We start from the raw sequence: 21,352 nt of genomic DNA on the forward strand, positions 1-21,352 counted from the left end.
GAAAATTTCAAACATAGCCTGAGTACTTTCTTCATAGCTAAGTGTTCTTAATAACTTGGAACATATACAGCAAGAGAGTTTAAGTCCAGAAGCCATGCTTATTGAGACAGGACAAAACAGCTGTCAGTACCATTGCTCCAAATTAGAAAACATCTTGTAGCGTGATTTACCCTGTCAAATGACTGGTTATGTTTCTGAATAAAAGTCATAATCAAAAGCAGGACTGGTAATCAAAAGCAAAACTGAAGAAATGGAATAATTCATAACTGAGAAAGCTGGTTACTGAAACACAACATTACAAAGGCAAAACTGCTAAAGTGACTATTTAACTTAACGGCCTCAGACAAAATGGATTCAGTACACACAGAAAGAAAGAACTCCCCCACAGCTAGTTCTTACTGACTAGCGAAGCAAAAACAAAAGACAAACCCTGAGCTCAATCACATTCAGTCATTAAAATAAAGAATAAATCCTTCAAAATGTGTGCCTGAAAGGGTTTATCCTTCAAGAGCTTATTTGCACTTCAAAAGTTTGCCCCACCCTTCCCCCCACGAACCCTCAAACAAACTCTTTAACGTAAACCTTGTGATTGGTATATTTAAATAATGAGGAGGAGATAAGTGGTGATTTATGTGCTAGTTTATTTCCTTTCTTCCTCTGGATGAATTGCCAAGTTTGTAAGCAATACTTCATCAAACTATTCACTCTTTAGATCTAAGGCTCCGGAAATGCTTGGACCTTGAACAACTCCCGTTTTTAATCTTTACTCACATGTCACCCTTCAAGTCGACGGTTGACTGAATGACCATGTGGATTCTAACTCTTCAACCTATACCCAAAGACTAAACAAGAGCTTGCGTTTTAAGTGTTTCCACAGGGCCGCATGCCCCATGGTCAAAAACAATCAGATGTCAAAAGCATTTGGTATAACAGCTTCAGTTAATTTACATTTTCTTTTCCCGATATGAGCTTTACATCACACTCTAAGGCTTCAACAAATGCCTGAAATAGAAATGATCCCTTTTGTTGGGTCAATTTTGAAACTTAACTGGAAATAAATCTACAGAAACTTGGCTTTTTTCGGTGTACATTTTATATAGCATAGTATAAAACTTAGTTGAGGAGTGCAAAAAACTACAAAACTACTGTTGTGGGCCAAATTCACAGTGATATTCAAATATACACAACTGTTGCATATGCTGCTTTTCATGGATAGATAGATCAGAAAACAGGGAAATATTTTTGAAAACTGGCACACTTGTTATATTTGGCAGGCTTTGCCTTGACTTGTAGTGTCAACTTATTGAAACATAAACATTTCAATGTATGCATTTTCAGTATGCCTTTACTAAAAGTTTTATTAACTTTTGTGAGGTTGTCCCACATATGGCAAATAACAAAAGTATATGACATATCTGAGTAACTTTTCAGATTTTAAACACACAATGAAAACAAAAAATCCAGCCTAGTCATTAGTAACCAGGGTGGTAGACTACAGCCAATTCACTTCAAGAGCCATGGCTACATGCTGTGCACATCACATTACTGAGAATTCCAGATGACCCAAGAGAAAAAAAACTGTTGAACCAAAGGAGAGTCAGCATTCCAAATGAATGCCATTGCTAGAGTTGGTAATTAGGACAGTAGTGTATGATGGGCCGGTTTATCCACAGGAAGGCAGCTGAACAGAATGAGTCAAAAGATGCAGGCTAGAAATTCTATCATAAAGCTTGACATATGTGCATTTTCAATACTATTTTGTGGGAAAATTGTTTAAAAAGCTCGATCATGGATTTACCACGAGTGTCATGAGCAACACAATTTTGTTTCCCTATTCCTACTGCAACTAATACAGAAACATTTAAAGCCACCTAAAGAAGAATACTGGCTCCCAAGAACATGTAACTTATGCTAAGAAGCCACTTTTGTGACTTTCCTGAATGCTTGCATAGCCTACAGAAAGTGCGAGCCATTCATGCATAAGTAGGTCAGATGTCATCTTTCAAGTCTTTGCCATAATATCCCCCAACTCTATGACCTGTTTTCTCTACTTGCATGGGCTGTGCAGACAGCAGAAGGGTCTATAAGCCTTGTGCACAACATGAGTTTGCAGTGGTGGGCCTTCAAAAACATTCATTGACCATCAGACTATACTTCACCAGGCAAATTTCGAGGTTGAATTGTCCACTTGTACTTTATCATGTGCATTAACTGGTCATTTATATAACACATTAAGAGATCCAGATAGTTAAGAATCCTGTATTGCCTTGTAATTGGGAACACAAAACATTTGTTTGGTGCACACTTGACTTTAAATAAATCATGTACGTTACTGTGAATCGGCATTAGAACCATGCTATCACTACACTTACAAAATTAAGAGTACAAGCAAATTTATCTTTCATTTTATTCAAATATATCTGCAACACCTTGATCCAAAGAAAGATTCACATACAGTATGGAAACCCATCGCAATGTAAACACTTTCTCTGATTAAATTAATAAAATTAACTTAGCACCAATCAAGATAATACTTATTGAACCTTTTTATTTGAAAGACTTACAAGTTTATAATTTTAACTTTATTTGTTGTTTGAACCTTTGAGCTCCATGTACAAAACTTCCTTAATTTTATTCTAACTTCCCATAACCCTTCAATGTTTCATAGAGACACATGGATTTCCTGATTCTACATCAAGTTCACTTTTAATGTGCTCTCTTGCTTGCAAATTGCAAGGTTGAAATGAGTTGCAATGTACAATGGTACCAAGCACAGAGCCACATAAATGGTTTTACTAGTTATCAATCAACATTTAACAGAATAATCTGACGCTACTGTAAATATAAAGTTATGAAAATTGAATTTTGTTCACTACTAAAGTAGTCTATAATTTTTAGTTTGATGTGCTTTTTGTTAACTTTGACCAAGTTACTACAGGACATCTCTTAATTAAAGTTTTTTTTAAACAGAAAATAAACTTGTTCCTTTGCGTCAATGTAATCCACCAGCTGCATGTTATTTAGATAGTCTATTAACTACTGGCTACTTTTGTCACCAGTTAGTTTAATCTCTGAAACATGGCAATCAATAGGCACAAAGTTTAAAAGAAAGGTCAGGATGACCTTGTAAGGTCTGTCATGTTCTTGATATTTACACAAACCCCAGTTTAGTCTGGTGAATCATAAGAGCTGTGTGCTAAATGCTTGTGCAGGAGTGAGTAAATCGCTTGGATATCAGCTCCACTGTGATAGGACACAGATCTATTTGGCAGACTAAAATATTTCACAAAGGCACAAATCGTATTTGTGGGAAATGATGGTGGTGTATGCTATCCAAAGAAAAAGAAATGTTTGTGGATCAGAAGGACGTAACATAGAAGCTGAGTGAATTAAAAAATCAACTGGATTTTGGTATGAGCTTCTCCTTACAATTCAAATTTACTTTGGGAATAGAATAAGTAAAACAATACAGGCTATGGAAATAAATAATATACATTGGAGGTGATTAATTAATGGTGGTATAAATCAAGTGGATAATGGCTGGGTGTACACAAATACTCAATGGCACAAGTGGGAAGCCTGAGCCATATATGGAGGGTTAGGGTGGTTGAATGGAGTGGAATCCAGAGGCTCCTTTACAGAATCAGATAATTACTGTGGAGCTGGTGGGAGGAAGGGATGTGGAGGGATGTGGGGGGTATGGAGGGATGGAAGGCAGAACAGTAGGTTGTAAGATTTATGTGAAATACACTGGCTCTGCAAATATCAACATCTAGGCACTAAGGTATATCATTCCCTTCCTAAACTTGGCCATCTTACCATTCTTTCCTCCTTTAAAGCACTTCTTAAACCAACCTCTTTGATCAAGCTTTTGGTCATCTACCCTAATATCTCATTCTGCAACTTGGTACCAAAAGTTGTTTGATACCTCTCCTAAAAGGTGCCTTAGAACTTTTAATCATGTTAATAGTACCCGATAAATATGTTGTTGCTGTAAATGCTCTTGGAGATGGCGGAAATAGTGGGCCAGATCATATTCAATCCAGCTTGACTCAAGCACTTGCAGCCTCACTTGCCACCTGTAGCTCTGCAGTCTAAACGACTAGGGTATAGCTGCCACACCCACCATGCAAGGCAGTGTGAGCTGCGTTGCAGCCAGGACTCTCACAGTGGATCCTAATGGGTGCCATGGAACATAGTGATGACTTTTGAAAGCTGACAACTGTGGAAGTACTTTATGACCATTTTTAAATGCTTCTTATAATTTACATTTAAAATCATCGGGTGGCACGGTAGCCTAGCAGGTAGCATAATGCCATTACAGCGCCAGCAATCAGGGTTGTTCCCGCTGCTGTCTGTAAGGAGTTTGTACGTTCTCCCCGTGACTGCGTGGGTTTCCGCTGGGTGCTCCGGTTTTCTCCCACATTCCAAAGACGTATGGGTTAGTAGGTTACATGGGTGTAATTGGGTGGCGTTAGCTCGTTGGGGTGGAAGGGCCTGTTACCATGCTGTATATATAAAGTTATAAAGTTTTATAAATTTCAATAACGAAAAGAAAATATTTTATTAACTTAAAAAATGCTGATTAAGATTTCCTCAAAATCCTGCAAATTAATTAAATACCTTAAGATAAAGTAACAAAGAAAAACAACTAACATAACCTTAACTGGAGGTTACCAACCCGAGTCAAATGATTGACATTGTGCTATTTGTGCATGAAGCAGACCGGCAGATGCAAAGTGCATCAGGAGCTCAGTTGTGCTCCGCTGCTACACTCAGCTATGGGTCCAGCAGCAGAGCATGAGGTCATGTGTGCCAGCATACGACCTTCAGGCTTGCTATGGCATCTGCATAATACAGAGATGATTTCAAAGACAAACTGATCTGCAAGGAGAACATCACTGGCAGTTGCCCCAGAGGCGAGTATGTTTCGACCCAGTAACTTTACACGCTATTGATAAGTCTGCTCTGTATCAGAATCAGGTGTACCGATGATGAAGGATATATAGTGGCAATGGCTAACCAAAATTCACACCATGGTTTCAGAAAAAGCCCAAGACTGAGAGATAGATAGATACCAATGTCTGTTTCGGAAAGGTAAACCATTCAAGGGAAGCTAAAAAATTAATCAGGCAGAACACAGTGGCTGATAGGTGAAAGGATTTTTTTTTAACTTTTATGTGCCTACAAACACATTTTAAGTCAAACTGAAAACTATATTTTATAGACTGACAAAAATCACTCCATAACATCTGTGAGAGTAGTGTGACAACAAGCTCTACACATTTCTCAAAGAGGTGTGAAAAGACATTAAGCTTATTAGAACTCACAAGGAGCAAGCAAATTGCTCTGAGAAAATGTCAGATTATACACCATAGCCAATAAACAGTAAGATGTCCCCAACCTTCTATCTGCAAGTATTGTTCAGATAATTTCAAACTTACTCTACCTGCTTTATTAGGATAAACACGCCTGAAGACAGATAAGCAAAGTTTACACAATCATGTGTAACTCGTAAAATTGTGGAATAAGCTTGCCTGTGTTTTTTTTAAGTTAATATAAAAAATATTGACTCATTCCATGTTATAAGCACCACAGAAACACCCTAGAAGCTGGATTAGAAATCTGTGATGCTTTCTTCTATCATTTCTCAAAATATAAAGACATAAAATAAATACATTTTTTTTAAAACTCTTTGGTCAAAGATGTAAAATATATACCTGCTAGGTCTTGGATTTAGAATTATTTTGGCTCTGAATTTACAATTAGAATGACAAATAAATTGTTGGTGTTTGGTGTTATTCCTATTCAAAGCTGATAGCAACATATGGCACCTGCACATGTGGGCCGAGAAACTCTTCCCTGCCTTGAAAGTCTCATTAAATGTGCAATACACCACAGGCCAATGTCTGATTTCCATATGGCCTGCTATTGCAAAAATTTACTGTGCAAAAGCCTGAGAGCTCATGTGGATTAGACAGCCCTTGTACAAGTATTAGGCTTAAACATTTTTCCTCTCCTCAATTATTACAGATCTGATTCAGAATTAGAATCAAGTTTATTATCACTGACATATGTTGTGAAATTTGTTGTTCTGCGGCAGCAGTACAGTACAAAACATAAAAATTACTATAAGTTACAAAAATAAATAAACAAAGGGGAGTTACAAAAATAAATAAACAAAGGGGAATAACGAGATAGTGTTCATGGATTCATGGACTGTTCAGAAATCTGATAGCGGAGGGGAAGAAGCTGTTCCTAAAACATTGGGTGTGGGTCTTCAGGCTCCTGTACCTCCTCCCCAATGGTAGTAATGTAAAGAGGGCACATTGCAGATGGTGAGGGTCCTTAATGAAGGATGCTGCCTTCTTGAGGCACCACCTTTTGAAGACGTCCTCAATGGTGGGGAGGGTTGTGCCCATGGTGGAGCTGGCTGAGTCTACAACCCTCTGCAGCCTCTTTTGATCCTGCACATTGGGTCCTCCATACCAGGCAGCGATGCAACCAGTCAGAATGCATGGTTGTGCAGAGCAAAGAAACCTGGGCTGGTTGAGAGATCAACAGGATATCATTTTCTCATTTAAGACCTTGAGGGTTTTTAGTGGCATAGTGGGTAAAGCATTCAAGAACGGTAATTGGTGATGACTGCGATTATGTGTTTGGGTGGGAGGAGTTGTGTGGCTGAATTAAGGTTGTGATCAGGGGTTGGAGGGAGACAAAATGAGTTAATTGAAATGATTTTCAAAGTTGAAAGCAAAGTTGCAATTGGTGGATGCAAGTGGAAACCAGAAGAAGGGCCACAGCAACAGGCTCTTGCACATGTATGAGATGCGGGGAGGGGGTGGAAACAGCATTAGACTTGTCAAACATACTTCATTCAGACCAGAGTGCAGTTCCCATATACTGAATTATTAACAGGAAATATTGAAAATTCTCAGCAGGTCATGCAGCATTTATGAAGAGAGACAAAGAAGTTTTGCTTCAGGTCAATGACCTTGCATCAGACCATATCCATTACTATTGTGTCAATTAACCATGCAATCGCTTCAAACAGGCAAAGGATAAAGAGATAAACTGTTGATAATCAAGGTAAAAGCTTAAGGAACTCCTACTTGATTCCCCAAGGCAATCAGCCATAGCTAACTAGTAAATGACTCTCAATAACTAAAATGTGCTTTACTCTTAGAGAAAGGACAGTTGTGAATTAATATCTACCATGTTTTTACTGTATTCTGTTTCAGAGGACAAATGTTGCTCAACTGGCATTTAACCTAGACATTTAGCTATAGATTTTATATGCTTGCCTCTGAATCTAACATCTCTATACATCTTAAAAGATCTATCTTCCTGAGCTACATCCACCATTTTAAAAATCTTCAAACATATCCACTATTTCTCCAAATAAAATTTTACTAAGACAGTTTTCTGTTTTCACCCTCCCCCCCCCCCCAAGACCCAACAGGGATAGGGTCCCCCTTGTCCTCACATTTCATCCTACCAGCTTACGTATCCCACACGCTTCCGGCCATCTCACGGGACCCCACCACCAAGCATATCTTCCCCTCCCCACCCTGTTCTGCCTTTTGCAGGAACTGCTCTCTGTGCGATCCCCTAGTTCATTCCTTCACCAACCCCCCCCCACCGATCCATCCCACCCTAGGAACTTTCCACTGCCCCCGCCTTAGGTGCAACTTCTCCCCCTGCACCACCTCCTTCACCTCCATCCAGGGACCCAAACATTCCCTTCAGGTGAGACAGAGGTTCACTTGCACCTCCCTTAATATCATCTACTACATTGTCGAGACCAAACGCAGACTAAGTGACCGTTTCGCAGAACATTTGCACTCGTCTGTAATCGCAATCTGCATCTCCCCATTACCAGTCACTTCAACTCCCCCTCCATCACAGATATGTCAGTCCTTGGCCTCCTCCACTGCCAGGAGAATTCCAGGTGCAAACTGGAGGAACAGCATCTCATTTTCCGTCTTGAGACCTTGCAGCCTAACGGCATGAACATTCAATTCTCCCACTTTAAGTAATCCCCACATACCTTCCCTCCCCCCCCCCCCCCCACCATGCCTCTTCTCATTCTTCCCTTTCCGAGCCTCTCTCTCTTTTGACTACCCCACTTTTTTCATCCTTACCTTTGACCCATCCCCCGGTGTATCAGCTCTCCCCATCTCCCCCACACCTGCCGATCACTATCTCTTACCTGTATCTACCTATCACCATCTTGTGCCCACCCTGCCTCCCCTCTTTTGTCCACCTATCACTGCTCAGCTTTTCCCTCCTATATATTGGGCTTCCCCTTTTCCTATCTTCAGTCCTGAAGAAGGGTCCTGACCCGAAATGTTGACCACCTGCTTTTCTCCACGGATGCTGCCTGGCCTGCTGAGTTCCTCCAGCATCATCGTGTTTTTCATCTAGCTATCGCACAGTTCTTTTCATCTTTAATGGGGTTTTCTGCCTCTCTCAGGAGATTAGATTTTGTGGTCATTAGTCAATGGGGGCTTTGGGACTCCAGGCATTTGGTTGATGCATAATAATATGAACCAGCTGGTAATTTCCTGTTCATCTTTTGTTGGTATGTTACATTACATTTGAAGGCCCTTCTTGTAATTTCCAATAGCCATGAAGCTAAATCAACTATTTAAACACCTGTAATGAGTTACTTACATTGACCCCACATCTCTGTCAGTTGAAGTCTTTCTTGGTATATTTGCATGTTGAACAGGAATTTCCATACACTAAGTCATGACACTTCTGTTAACTTCTTCAAATTAGACTACATTCTGATGAACTATGTGTATGTTTTTAGATACAACAAATTAAAGAATGGTTCTATTAAAAAATGGTTCTAGCACAAAAATCTACAATGACTCTCACATGCCAACTGAGAGAGAGTTTTTCTCCCAGTAGTGCTATCTTTTGGATGTTCATTCGCTGTCAAGAGGACATTAATTTCCCACTGCACTATTTCAAATAATAACAGGGAAGTTATAACTAATGTGTGGATGGAAATGTATTCTTTAATCAACATTACTAAAACAAATCATTTCTGAAAACCAAATCATTTCTGAAAACAACTTTGGATGCTGACTGCCACATTTTCTGCATTATAACAGCAGCTATACACAAAATATTTAAATGGATTTGGATATTGGAATGCCCTAAAAGGAATGTGAAAGGGACCATATAAATCCAGTTCTATCTTTCTTCCATTATGCATACAGATGAATATCATGAACAGTGCTGTGTTGTCTTCCACTTGCCATCCCTAAGGTCAAATGACAAGTTTTGTTATGAGATTTTAGTCAGTTTCTCTTCTGCCAGTTTTGCAGATTAATACAGCTATCATGTAAATGACAACAGGATATAATCTTCCTTGGACCTTAGAGAAGAATTGGACTATGACCTCACAGTCTACCTTGTTGTGACCTTGCACCTTATTGCACTGCACTTTCCCTGCAGCTGTGACACTTTACTCTGTACTGTTATTGTTCTTACCTGTACTACATCAATGCACTCTGTACTAACTCAATGTAACTGCACTGTGTAATGAATTGACCTGTACAATCCATTTGTAAGACAAGCTTTTCACTGTACCTCAGTAGAAGTGACAATAATAAACCAATACCAATACTATTTCGCCAAATGCCAAAGGTAACACATGACATACAGGCTATATAGCATGTTCTTCCACAGTGGTGTTGATGAAATAGGTTAACATCAATGAGAACACAGATGGTTACACAACTATCACTAGACTTAGAAAAATCATGCAATACCCCCAAATATGTCCATCAGAGCAGAAGAGTATTTAATACCTCCACAAACATGCATAATTAGGTTGTGAATGCATTTGTTAGAATTTACAGCTACAACAGTGTAAGTGAATATAGAGTTCTGTTGTTTTATTAAAAATAACTGAAAAAGTTAAATTTAAGAAATTGTTTATAATTCCACTACTAGATATTAAAACTTTTTCAGTTTTGCTCTCCCAACATGATTTGTACTGCTTTGTTTCTTGATATAAAGTATAAATCAATGAGTAGATAGGAGGTTAAACTATTGCCCCACAGAAAAACAATCCTTTGGAAAAAACATCTTTCCAGTTATAGTTAAGAGGTTGCTTCCGGTCTTAAATTCAAATTACAAGCAACCTCAATCGATTTGGGCTAGAACGCTAAATTCTAGAGTAGAAGTATGTCTCATCCAAAAAATTAGTTCCACATTCAATGTAATTTTTTGCCATTGACTTGTACAAAGCAAGATGGACTGGACAAGTTGAAATGTGTTATTTTGCTGACAATATGTAACAAGTAGCCAAACAAAACTAATCTCACAACCAAAAAGTTTTAAAAAATATTTACATTTTAGAGGATTTATAAGTAGTGTTAGTAATCTGCCTGGAATTAACACTACCATTTTCTGAGTGATAACTTAAACTTTAAGTAAATTTTCAAATATAATGCATTTTAAACATTTCAGCATCATTATGGAGTAGCTGATTTAAAGACAATTCATTCCATCTCTTTAGGCACTGGTCTATAATGACCTTATATTTCTTCCTCAGGTTAAACTTGTCACTTACAGTCAAACAAGACAAACCAACAATACCTCTTAGGAAACAGAGGATACCATCCTTCAGTGACTTCCTGCAGAGACAGAAGCTGGTATACCTATCCATCATCTGTCCTTCCTGACCCCTGCTTCCCAGTGAAACCAGGATCAGCAAAAATGTCACAATAGGAGTTGGATTGCTTTATTGAGAGAATGACCCTATTCTATTGCACTACAATCAACTTTAACAGAGGAATCTGTGTAAAAGTACTGAGTGGTTGATTCCTTCCCTTTAAAATCATAGATTTTGTTGTTTTGTGCAAAAACCCTGTATTGCACTCCACTGATTAAATCCCCTTTATTCATATACTATTACTTTAGTACTAAATAAACCAACATTCAAGATTGCCTCCTGAAGTTCAATTTAATTTGCATTTCCTTCAAACACTTATCAGTGCAGAAGGGCAACTGTGACGCACACAAGTACGCTGGATAGACACTACCTTCAGTTTCTAATTTTCAGTTGCCAGGCAAAGCCACTTGATCTCCTGCCCTAGCAAGTTTATCTGTAGTGCTAGACCTTGATGATTCAGTCTCTCTACTTCACAGAAAAATATTTACTCAATTTCTTATCAGTAACTAACCCCTGCAGCAGCTGGAATCTAAAGGATCACACTGAACATAAAGGCAGATGCAATAAACAGGAGTTGCCTAGGCAAATCACAAGACAAAATACTAGGCAAGAAAGTTGGCATGGATGAAGTAGACACTGATTTGCTTTCAAAATTGATCTAAGGGACAGATTCCCAATATTGTACAGCAAAGTAAACAAAGTAGGTGCTGAACAATGAATGAGAAAATATCAGTCTCCATGTAATAAAACAATCCAGAGATCACTCCTATTTGCAGAAGATTATGTTGGCAGTTTATTAGCTGGCAACCTATGTAAAGCCTCTCAAAGCAGATAATAATTGCTGCATCACCAGTCACATTATTCACAATATGTCAAAGAATTTAGTTTTTTTTTACCTGAATCCAGTCCTTATGTTCAGCTGATTGCTATTTCATCCCTTTTCTCTTTGCTACTTCTCTGCTCTCAACTTTTCTTTTTCCTGGCTTCTTTAGTTTTTCTCTGTCTCTTTGGTGCTAGGTGATAAATAGTATAGCATCTAACAACAAGGAAAGGAGCCCTGCAAGGGTTGCAGAGCCCAACAAGGGTTGCAGAGAAAATGCAATTACCTATGTTGCATTTTCTTCCTCATATTCCCACCTCACTCCCAGTGTATTCACTATACTTTCACCATGGCACCATCCATTCTCTCTCCTGCCATTCCCCATTCTTACCACTTCCATCTCTCCTTCTTTGAGTAACACACTCAGCTTCTATACTCTCCAATTCTCTCCCCACCCCCGTGCTACATAAATCATCACAGACTCAACCACTCACACAATCTCATTCCCATTAGGTCTTCCAAGGATTGATGCCAAATAACCTGAATCCTCTTAATCTCTACTGGATTTTCTGTTTTCCTCTAAAAGGCTATACACATGTTCAAAGTGCTTTTATTAGTCTGTCTCTCCCTCCAAAGTAAACAGATGTTAGAAATTAAAATTTCCATCTTGTAAGTATTTAAATGGTGCTTTTCGAAATTTTGAGTAACATTAGAGGTGCAAAAATACACATCAATCACATCGAGTCCTGATGAAGGGTCTCGACTGTCCATTTCTCTCCTTAGCTGCTGTCTGACCCACTGAGTTCCTCCAACATTTTCTGTGATGTTCCAGATTTCGAACATCTGCAGTCTCTCTTGTGTCATCAATCACATTAGCTTTTTTTAAAAAAATACTACTCAAATAAAGTGCAAAGTTGATTGAGAACAATTCTGAGTGTACACAGCACCAAGTGTGAGTTTCAACCACACACTTCCATGAGCATAATACACCTATTACAAAGGCGCTGGGCCAGAACAGTGGTTTTAGTTGCTGTGCAGTGCATGTTTGACTTCACTGCAGCAAGATTAGAGCAAAAATACAAAAAAAAGTATGGGCCACAATTATGAGGTCTGCCACAAAACCTGGACCTACAGACCTGATCTTGCAGTATTTTGTACATGAAGCCCTCTGTTTTCTTTGGTGGAGTGACCCCAACTACTCTGACCCTCACCCTGGGTATCCACCTCTGCAACCACAATGTCTGGTTAAACCTTGGAGAAGCAGGTTACAAGTTCTGTGGCCATCTCATCATTTTACCATTAGGTGATCCAAATCCACCCCACCACTTCCAGCAGTTTCTGCAGAAAACTACAGTAAGAGTTCCAGCCGCGATGGGACATCACATGACTACTGAATGGAGATACGAGCAACTTCAGATACTGGAATCTGGAGCAAAAAATAAACTGCTGTAACAACTCAGCGGGTAGAGTAGCATCTGTGAAGGCAAAGGAACTGTCGACATTTCAGGTTGAGACCCTGCATCAGGACTTCTGAATTTATATAAATTGCATAACTGTACAAAAGAATCAGTAATCATGCTACATATTTGTCTTATGCCTTGTTGAAGGTACATGGGAGAAGATCACAATCTTTTGGGCTGGGGCTTTCTTCACTGGAGCATTGGAGGCTGAGGGGTGACCTTATAGAAGTACGTATATAAAATGATGAGGTGAATGGTCACAGTCTTCTTCCCAGGTGGGGGAGTCTAAAACTAAAGGGCATAAGTTTAAGGAGAGAGAGGAAAAGACTTAAAGGGGACCCGAGGGGCAAGTTTATTCGCACAGACAGTCATGGGTATGTGGAATGATCTGCCCAAGACAGTGGTAGAGATGGGTATAATTACAACATTTAAAAGACATTTGGACAGATACATTGAGAGGAAAGAAGGTTTCAAGGGATGTGGGCCAAAAGCAGACAAATGGGACAAGCTCAGGTAGGCAACTTGGTCAGCATGGATAGGTTAGGCCGAAGGGCCTGTTTTCATGCTGTATAACTCTATATCTACCAAGTGAACCTACGTGAAACTGCAGCAGTTCTGGTTCACAAAACAATATCAGAGTATGTGATACACTAAGTGGTTCACAAACCCTTACTCATATCCCTTCTACTCATTGTTTTCACCTTCAACATCTCTGATTTGTCTCTTTCTCTCTGCGTTTACTTTAATTGACTTTCCTGAAGTTATAAAACTGAAGACAAAAGCTACAAGCATAGAACAACATCATCTATTTTTCTGACAGAGACTTGTTCAATGAGGCTTCTTGTTTATAACAAACTATGATCAATAAAAAAAAGTCAATCTTTTGAAAGTTGCTCTTAGTCTCAAAATTATTTAAAGAATTATTAATAGGTAGAGTGTGCTTGGTGATAATAAGAAATATGCCACCTTATGATGGATGGTATATGATGGATCTGAGAAATTAGGCACACTGCACAAGCAATGTGCACAACAATCAGTGAGGATAGGCAGCAATACCTCCGGCACGATTATTCTCAACACTGGTGCCCCACAAGGCTGCATCCTCAGCCCTCTACTCTACTCCCTACACACTCATGACTGTGTGGCCAGATTCTGCTCTAACTCCATCTACAAGTTTGTAGATGATACCACCGTTGTAGGCCGTATCTCAAACAGCAATGAGGTGGAGTACAGGAAGGAGATAGAGAGCTTAGTGGAATGGTGTCGTGACAACAACCTTTCCCTCAATGTCAACAAAACAAAAGAGCTGGTCATTGACTTCAGGAAAGGGGGCAGTGTACATGCACCTGTCTACATCAACAGTGCTGAGGTCGAGAGGGTTGAGAGCTTCAAGTTCCTGGGAGTGAACATCACCAACAGCCTGTCCTGGTCAAATCACATAGATGCCACGGCCAAGAAAGCTCACCAGCGCCTCTACTTCCTCAGGAGGCTAAAGAAATTTGGTTTGTCCCCTTTGACTCTCACCAACTTTTACTCATGCACTATAGAAAGCATCCTATCTGGATGTATCACAGCTTGGTAGGACAACTGCTCTGTCCAGGACCGCAAGAAACTGCAGAGAGTTGTGGACACAGCCCAGCGCATCACAGACACCAGCCTCCCTTCCTTGGACTCTGTCTTTACCTCTCGTTATCAAGGTGAAGCAGCCAGCATAATGAAGGACCCCACCCACTTGGGACATTCTCTCATGCACTATAGAAAGCATCCTATCTGGATGTATCACAGCTTGGTAGGACAACTGCTCTGCCCAGGACCGCAAGAAACTGCAGAGAGTTGTGGACACAGCCCAGCGCATCACAGACACCAGCCTCCCTTCCTTGGACTCTGTCTTTACCTCTCGTTATCAAGGTGAAGCAGCCAGCATAATGAAGGACCCCACCCACTTGGGACATTCTCTCTTGTTTCCTCTTCCATCAGGTAGAAGATACAGGTGCCTGAGGGCACGTACCACCAGAAGGACAGCTTCTAACCCCACTGTTGATAAGACTATTGAACGGTTCCTTTATACAATGAGATGGACTATGACCTCATGATCTACCTTGTTGTGACCTTGCACCTTATTGCACTGCACTTTCTCTGTAGCTATGACATTTTACTCTGTACTGTTACTGTTTTTACCTGTACTACATCAATGCACTTTGTACTAATGCAATGTAACTGCACTGTGTAATGAATTGACCTGTACGATCGGTTTGTAAGACAAGCTTTTCATTGTACCTCGGTACAAGTGACAATAATAAACCAATACCAATACCAAGCTCAGACTACATATTCTAAACTAAACCCACAGCTCTTCAGAACATTCTACACCATGTCCAGCTTTCTAGAAGGTTGGAATTTGAATTGGTTTGTTATTGTCACTTGTACTGAGGTACAGTGAAAAACTTGTCTTGCATACATTCATACAGATCAATTCACAGTCAAGGTAAAACAATACAGAATGCAGAATAAAGTCTATCAGTTGCAGAAAGTGTAGTGCAGGTAGACAATAAGGTGCAAGGTGCTGAAATATTCAAGTAAAAATGTTAATTATGGCAGGAAGAGACACAACCTAATTTATGCCAATAAATTAATCATGCTATTTTGGCGACTCATTGTACCGGCATCGAACCGGCTCCCGACATGGCGAATATCGTCGGAAGCCCTGACCCAAGATGGCGCGGGGCCCTCCTTCTTCTCCATTGTTGGGCTAGGAAAGCCCGCACGCAGGAAGGTCAGGTGACCCACGTGTGACGTCAGCGCGGGAAGCTTTCGGGTATTAAAGGCGCACCGCACCCCTGTCATTAATTCGACTTCTGACTTCAAACAATCAACTCTGTGTTTTCATTTCATAGTGTGTAGCTAGCTGCTACACTATAGTGAAATCTGTTACATTCGATATCTGTTACACTTATTGAATCTGCAGAACCAACATAGGGTGAAGAGCTATGGAAAAAGATGAAGAAATAGGAAGTGGATTAAAGGCAAACAAGAAGCAGATAGCAAGTAAAAGTGGGAGGAAGAGAGGAGAAAAGCAGGGGAAAGAAAAAGAGGAATAGCGATAGACGGTAGAGCAGTGGGAGGAAAATTGGGAGGGGAAACAGTTGGTACAAAGAGAACGGAATGTTGGCTGGTGATGAGGAAGTGGCCACAGAAGGGAGAGAGGGTAACCCTCAAGAATACAGTGAGGGGGCAAAGGCAAAGAAAGGGAGAGGAGGATGAAGGAGAATTATCTGATTAGGGAATGGGTACTGGAAAGAAAGTTGGAGAGTGGTGAGGGAAATAAAGATACAAAAATTATCTTAGCAGGTCCAGCTTAAATATGTATTCCTGTGGGGGAAAAGGTGGCTATATCGTCATTTCTCCCACACAGGAATTCTATTAATGGAAAGTAGTGGTTGAGGGATTGAGAGGTTAATAACAGCGCTGCTGTAACATTTTCTTCATGAGGGTTCAAACACCACATGGTGAATAAGTACTAAGTAAACACCAACTTATATTTGTAAAAGACACATCAAAGATTGATGTGGGAAATAAAAATTTCTCACTGGCTTGTAATGGGTCTCCTTCTTAGACTGAGGCAAACATACTTTACATCAGATTCAAGAGAGGTTTACTCTACATCGAAAACATGTTTTGCTGCCAAGATTCTACTACTACAGTGTTTTTAAATGTTACTATAACCTCCAAAAGCTGCATTGACTCATAGGTTCGGACAGATGTAAGAATGCATTTCTAATTCAATCAGATCATTATTTTTCCTTCTAAGGTCCTGTACTTACGGGGCAGTGAATGACGATTGGCATTATGCCATCCTGGAATTAAAATGCTAGACTTGTTTTAAAAATTAAAAAATAATCCATTGAATATACACAGCACAAAAGATTGGCTGTTTATTAAACTCTATCTGGACTGTCTGTCACAGACCAGTACTCACTGTGCTGGAGCAGGGTGCCCATTACTGTCACTGAGTTTCACCAGCCAATGTGGCCCATGAGCATGTTGAAAAAGAACAAAAGGTTACAGTGAATGCGATGGGAAAGTGTTCATCAAAACACACTTTGTTCTACTTTAATTAGAAACTGCAGCAAGGAAGCTGAAAGTTAGCCAAAATGTTTGATCAAGCATGTCCGTATGTGGTAATTCAACTATTGGCTCTGGTTTCCAAAATGCAGTGCATCTTCTGAAAACTATATGATGCCCTACGAACATATTGCAACCTTCCAGTAGAAGATAAGCACTTCTACTCATTTTTGTTTAACTTTAATTATCTACAGTTCATAATTACTTCTCTGATTAAGAGTGGCATCAGAAATGGATTTGTTTTCACACCATAAATTCAAAACAAAATACTGCTAATGATAACAATCTGAAATAAAAACAAAAACATTAGAAATACTCAGCAGGCCTAAGTTCTGATGAAGTGTCATTGACTTGAAATAGTAACTCTTGCTTTCCACAGTAAGGGACACTGACACCCTTTTATCAGTGCTTCTTAAACAGTGAATGATAAACTTGTGGTTGCAAAATATCATCATTAGACTCAATACTAATTGCTATTCAGATGCAGGGTGATTTCCTCAGTACTGTAAACCTCCATATTAAGGCACAGCTGAGGAGGCATTTTAAAGCTGTACTGAGATAATGCATAAAGCTAATTCAAGTGCATACATTAGGCTTTGGAAATCTGAAATGAAAGCAGTACGCATTGAAAATACTCAGCAGATCAGGCAGTCTCCAGAGGAGAGGGAAGCAAAGTTAATGGGCCATGTTTTGCTGATAAATTCTGGAAGTTCACAACTGAAATTTCAAAACTTCAGCATACGCAGTTATAAAATCAGTAGACTTAAATTCACTAACATATCTTTGACAGTGAATCTGTCAGTGCATTCTGACACATGGGTCCAACAGCAGGGCAGAAACTTTGTGAGATTCAGATTAGATCAGTTGCAGGATCCACAAACCATTAATTTCAATGCAGGTATTAAAAGCACAGGGAAGAAATGTAAGAATAAAGTTAAATACATTTTTATTTAATTATTTGTGGTTGCAGTGTTTATATTTGAAAAATGTGAAAGTATTTGAGATGATTTTATTTGGTAATTGGTTTATTATTGTCACACGAACTGAAATACAGTGAAAACCCTTGGTATTGTATGCCATCCATAAAGATCATTTCAAAATATAAGTACATTGAGGTAGTACAAAGGGAAAAACAGCAACAGAATGCAGAATATAGTGTTCACAGTTAGTTACTGAGAAAGTGCAGTGTGGGTAGACAATAAAGTCCAAGGGCCATAACGAGGTAGATTGTGAGGTCAAGAGTTCATTTTGTAACTTTTTTTAATAATAGCATATGGATTTTTCAGAATATCAGAAGTATTCCAAAAGCCTGACAAACTTAACAGACAGCAAAGTTGGTACCATGACTCCGCTGACCATCAATGGTTTTCTCAGCAGTTTCATAAGTGAGGCTTTATTCAGCGCACCCACATGACCCAATTGCATCTTGCAAGGTCATGGCCTTGGCATTGGAACCAGGTAAGAGAGAGGCAATGGGATATCTGATTGGTGAGTAAGAGTGACAAAATCCAGATCAATATTTCTGGATGTGCAAAAACTCCGAACTAAATATTGGAAAAACAGCACATTCTCTAGTCACTGATCCAACTCTGCTGTCTGGCAACTCTCTGAAATGTAACCAGAACTGTTTGTAATCCTGATATGAGTTCCTGGCCAAAAATCTACATCATCACAAAGACTACCTATTTCCATCTCCATTACATAGGTCAACCTCACTAGTGCTCATCCTATCCATTGCTGAAATCCTTCTCTACATATTAGTTACCTCTAGATATGATTATTCCAATACACCCTTGGCTAACCCCAACTGCTTTACCTTTAATAAGTATGAATTCATTCAAACCTCATCTGCCATGTTCTAATTTCTACCTAGTCCTATTCACGTATTATCCCTGCGCTTACTGACTTATATTGGCTGCTGGTTAGGTAATGACTCTATTTTAAAAATACGTCTTTGATTTCAAATCCCTCTATGGTCTCACTGCTTCCCCTTTCTCTGAAAACTCCAGTCTTGCTTCATTCCAAGATATCTTAACTCCACTAATTCTAAATTTTGATCATTCCCAGATTTGGTCAAGTACCAGCCATAGCTATTCTTTTAGTTTCAAGGCCCCAAAACCTGTAATCCACTCCCTATGTTATTCTGCTTCTACCCCTCTCCTTCCTAACTTAAGGTGCTTTTAATAAATATACTTTTTAGGTTATCTGCTTAGGGAGCTTAAGAAGGAAAAAGACATTCAGCAGAAAATAGGTCTTTGTGTATAACTAAAACTTATTTCCAGCCCAGGAATGAATTGTAGCATCTTCAGGGTTTATTCACATGGAAAATAGTTTAGAAATCAGCGAAGTTTTCATCAGGTTATTAATTTTAGAATTTCTTGATGGAAAAAAGTTTCAAATCAACTCTATATGGTGGAATACAAAATCTTCCAAATTCTGTAATATGTGCATACTACAGGACTTGCAATGTTTTACAGTATAATGTTAATAACTATTGAAAATCTCACCAATATAACAACCAAATTTGAGCCAATGTTCTTCTCTCTTCTAGATGCTGCCGGATCTGCTAAGTATTTCCAGCACTTTGTTTTTATTTCACAGCCATGCTATATGGTATGGACACAAACAACTCGAAGATACCTCATATAGGTCAGGCAGCATGATATTTAATATTATGGACAGTGCAGACAATTTTAAAATACATACACAAAAATGGGTGCTGTGGAAGCAAAAGTAACTGTGAAATAAGCAGTTCGTTTGTGCACACATTTGCAATTACTTAGCCTTAAGTGGGTTCATAGATCAAATACCGTTCATCTTCATTAATCAAAATCAATCAAATCAATTTTTTTTATATAAGGTCATGGCTCACTATCACAACACTAACAACATTTCTCTTCTGTAATCCACAACCAAAGTATTTATTTTACACACAAAATCAATTTATTTTTAAACCTGAGTACAATAATAGCTATGGTGATGCAAAACATAAAGGATTAATCAGTTTCTGCAGCTTTTCCTCATAGCAAACAAGCCTAATAATTAGTTGCAACCACTTTAGTTTAGTTTGAGATGGACAGATCTGGAAAATGCATTAAACGTGACATCATGTCAGAAAAGTTAGATCTCTACACAAGGTATAGCAGACCTCTTCTGGGATACATGTTTAAGTAGCAACAGCAACATTGCAAGCAAGCCCTGAGTAGCACCCATTCCGTAGGTGCACTGAGATCCCAGGCAACTGGACAAAGCCGCCAGGCTCTCCAGGTGGGGCACCAGCCACACATTGTGGAGGTGGAGGCAGAAGAGGCCATGCAATGAGATGGCGAAGAAGGCTGCTGCCAGAGAAAATCCTCAAAATTTTCAGGTGCTGTTTCTGGCAGGCTCGGACCAAAGGCTGGCCTCTAACACCGATCCAGCTACCTTTCCTGCCCTGCCTGATGGCCACTGCTGGGGGAAAATGAAGCCTAGGTATACCTTTCCTCGTGGTTTCACCAGCTCTGCCACCTCTAGCCACAACATAAAGATGTACCAATGCTCAGAGATAACAGTGCTGGGAGCCAGCCATAACATTTGGCTCCTAGGTCCGGGAACAGCCCGGGCAAGGGGCAATATCTGCTATCCAACCTGGATGCTAATCAACTATCCAGCCCACTGGTTAATACCCAGACCTCGTGTGATAACGAAAAAGGAAGGTCACTATTTCTCTTGCATACCCCTCAGAGGGAATGTCAAAAAAGCTTTCCAATTCACACCATTGGGCTAAATAATGAAGAATTGTCATTTTAAAAAGTATTAACGGCATGGTGATATTATGAAGATAAACTATAAGAAAGTTTAAGGAAACATTGATTTAAATAAAGCAATGTGGCGATAGGCTCCTATATATTATGTTTTGTAACATTATGATATATGTTCACAGCCAAATGTTTTTTTTTAAAAACAGCTTGGAATAAATAATTCTGTCACAAGGCAAGAGTGTCATACAGTCAGAATTGTATAGCACAGAAACCAGCCCTCAGCCCACCACATCCATACAAACCATTTTTGCTTATCTACACTAATCCCATTTGCCCTCACCAGGACTGTATCATGCCTTACCTATTTGTGCCTATCTAAATGCCTCCTAAACCTTAGCAATTGTATCTGATTCCACCACCTCCTCTGGCAGTGCATTTCAAATATCAACCAGTCTCTTTATGAAAAATTTACCTATCAGATCTCCTTTAAGATTTCTTTCTCTCATCTTAAATG

At 39.4% G+C, this 21,352-nt stretch overlaps 1 protein-coding gene across 1 annotated transcript in view; it reads right to left on the minus strand.

The window, feature by feature from the left end:
• Positions 1–21,352, minus strand: part of greb1l (GREB1 like retinoic acid receptor coactivator) — a 207,538-nt gene that overhangs the window by 147,162 nt on the left and 39,024 nt on the right. The gene's annotated exons all lie outside the window — the stretch shown is intronic.

Source organism: Pristis pectinata, chromosome 9 (genome assembly GCF_009764475.1).
Source record: "Pristis pectinata isolate sPriPec2 chromosome 9, sPriPec2.1.pri, whole genome shotgun sequence".
Taxonomy (NCBI): Eukaryota; Metazoa; Chordata; class Chondrichthyes; order Rhinopristiformes; family Pristidae; genus Pristis; species Pristis pectinata.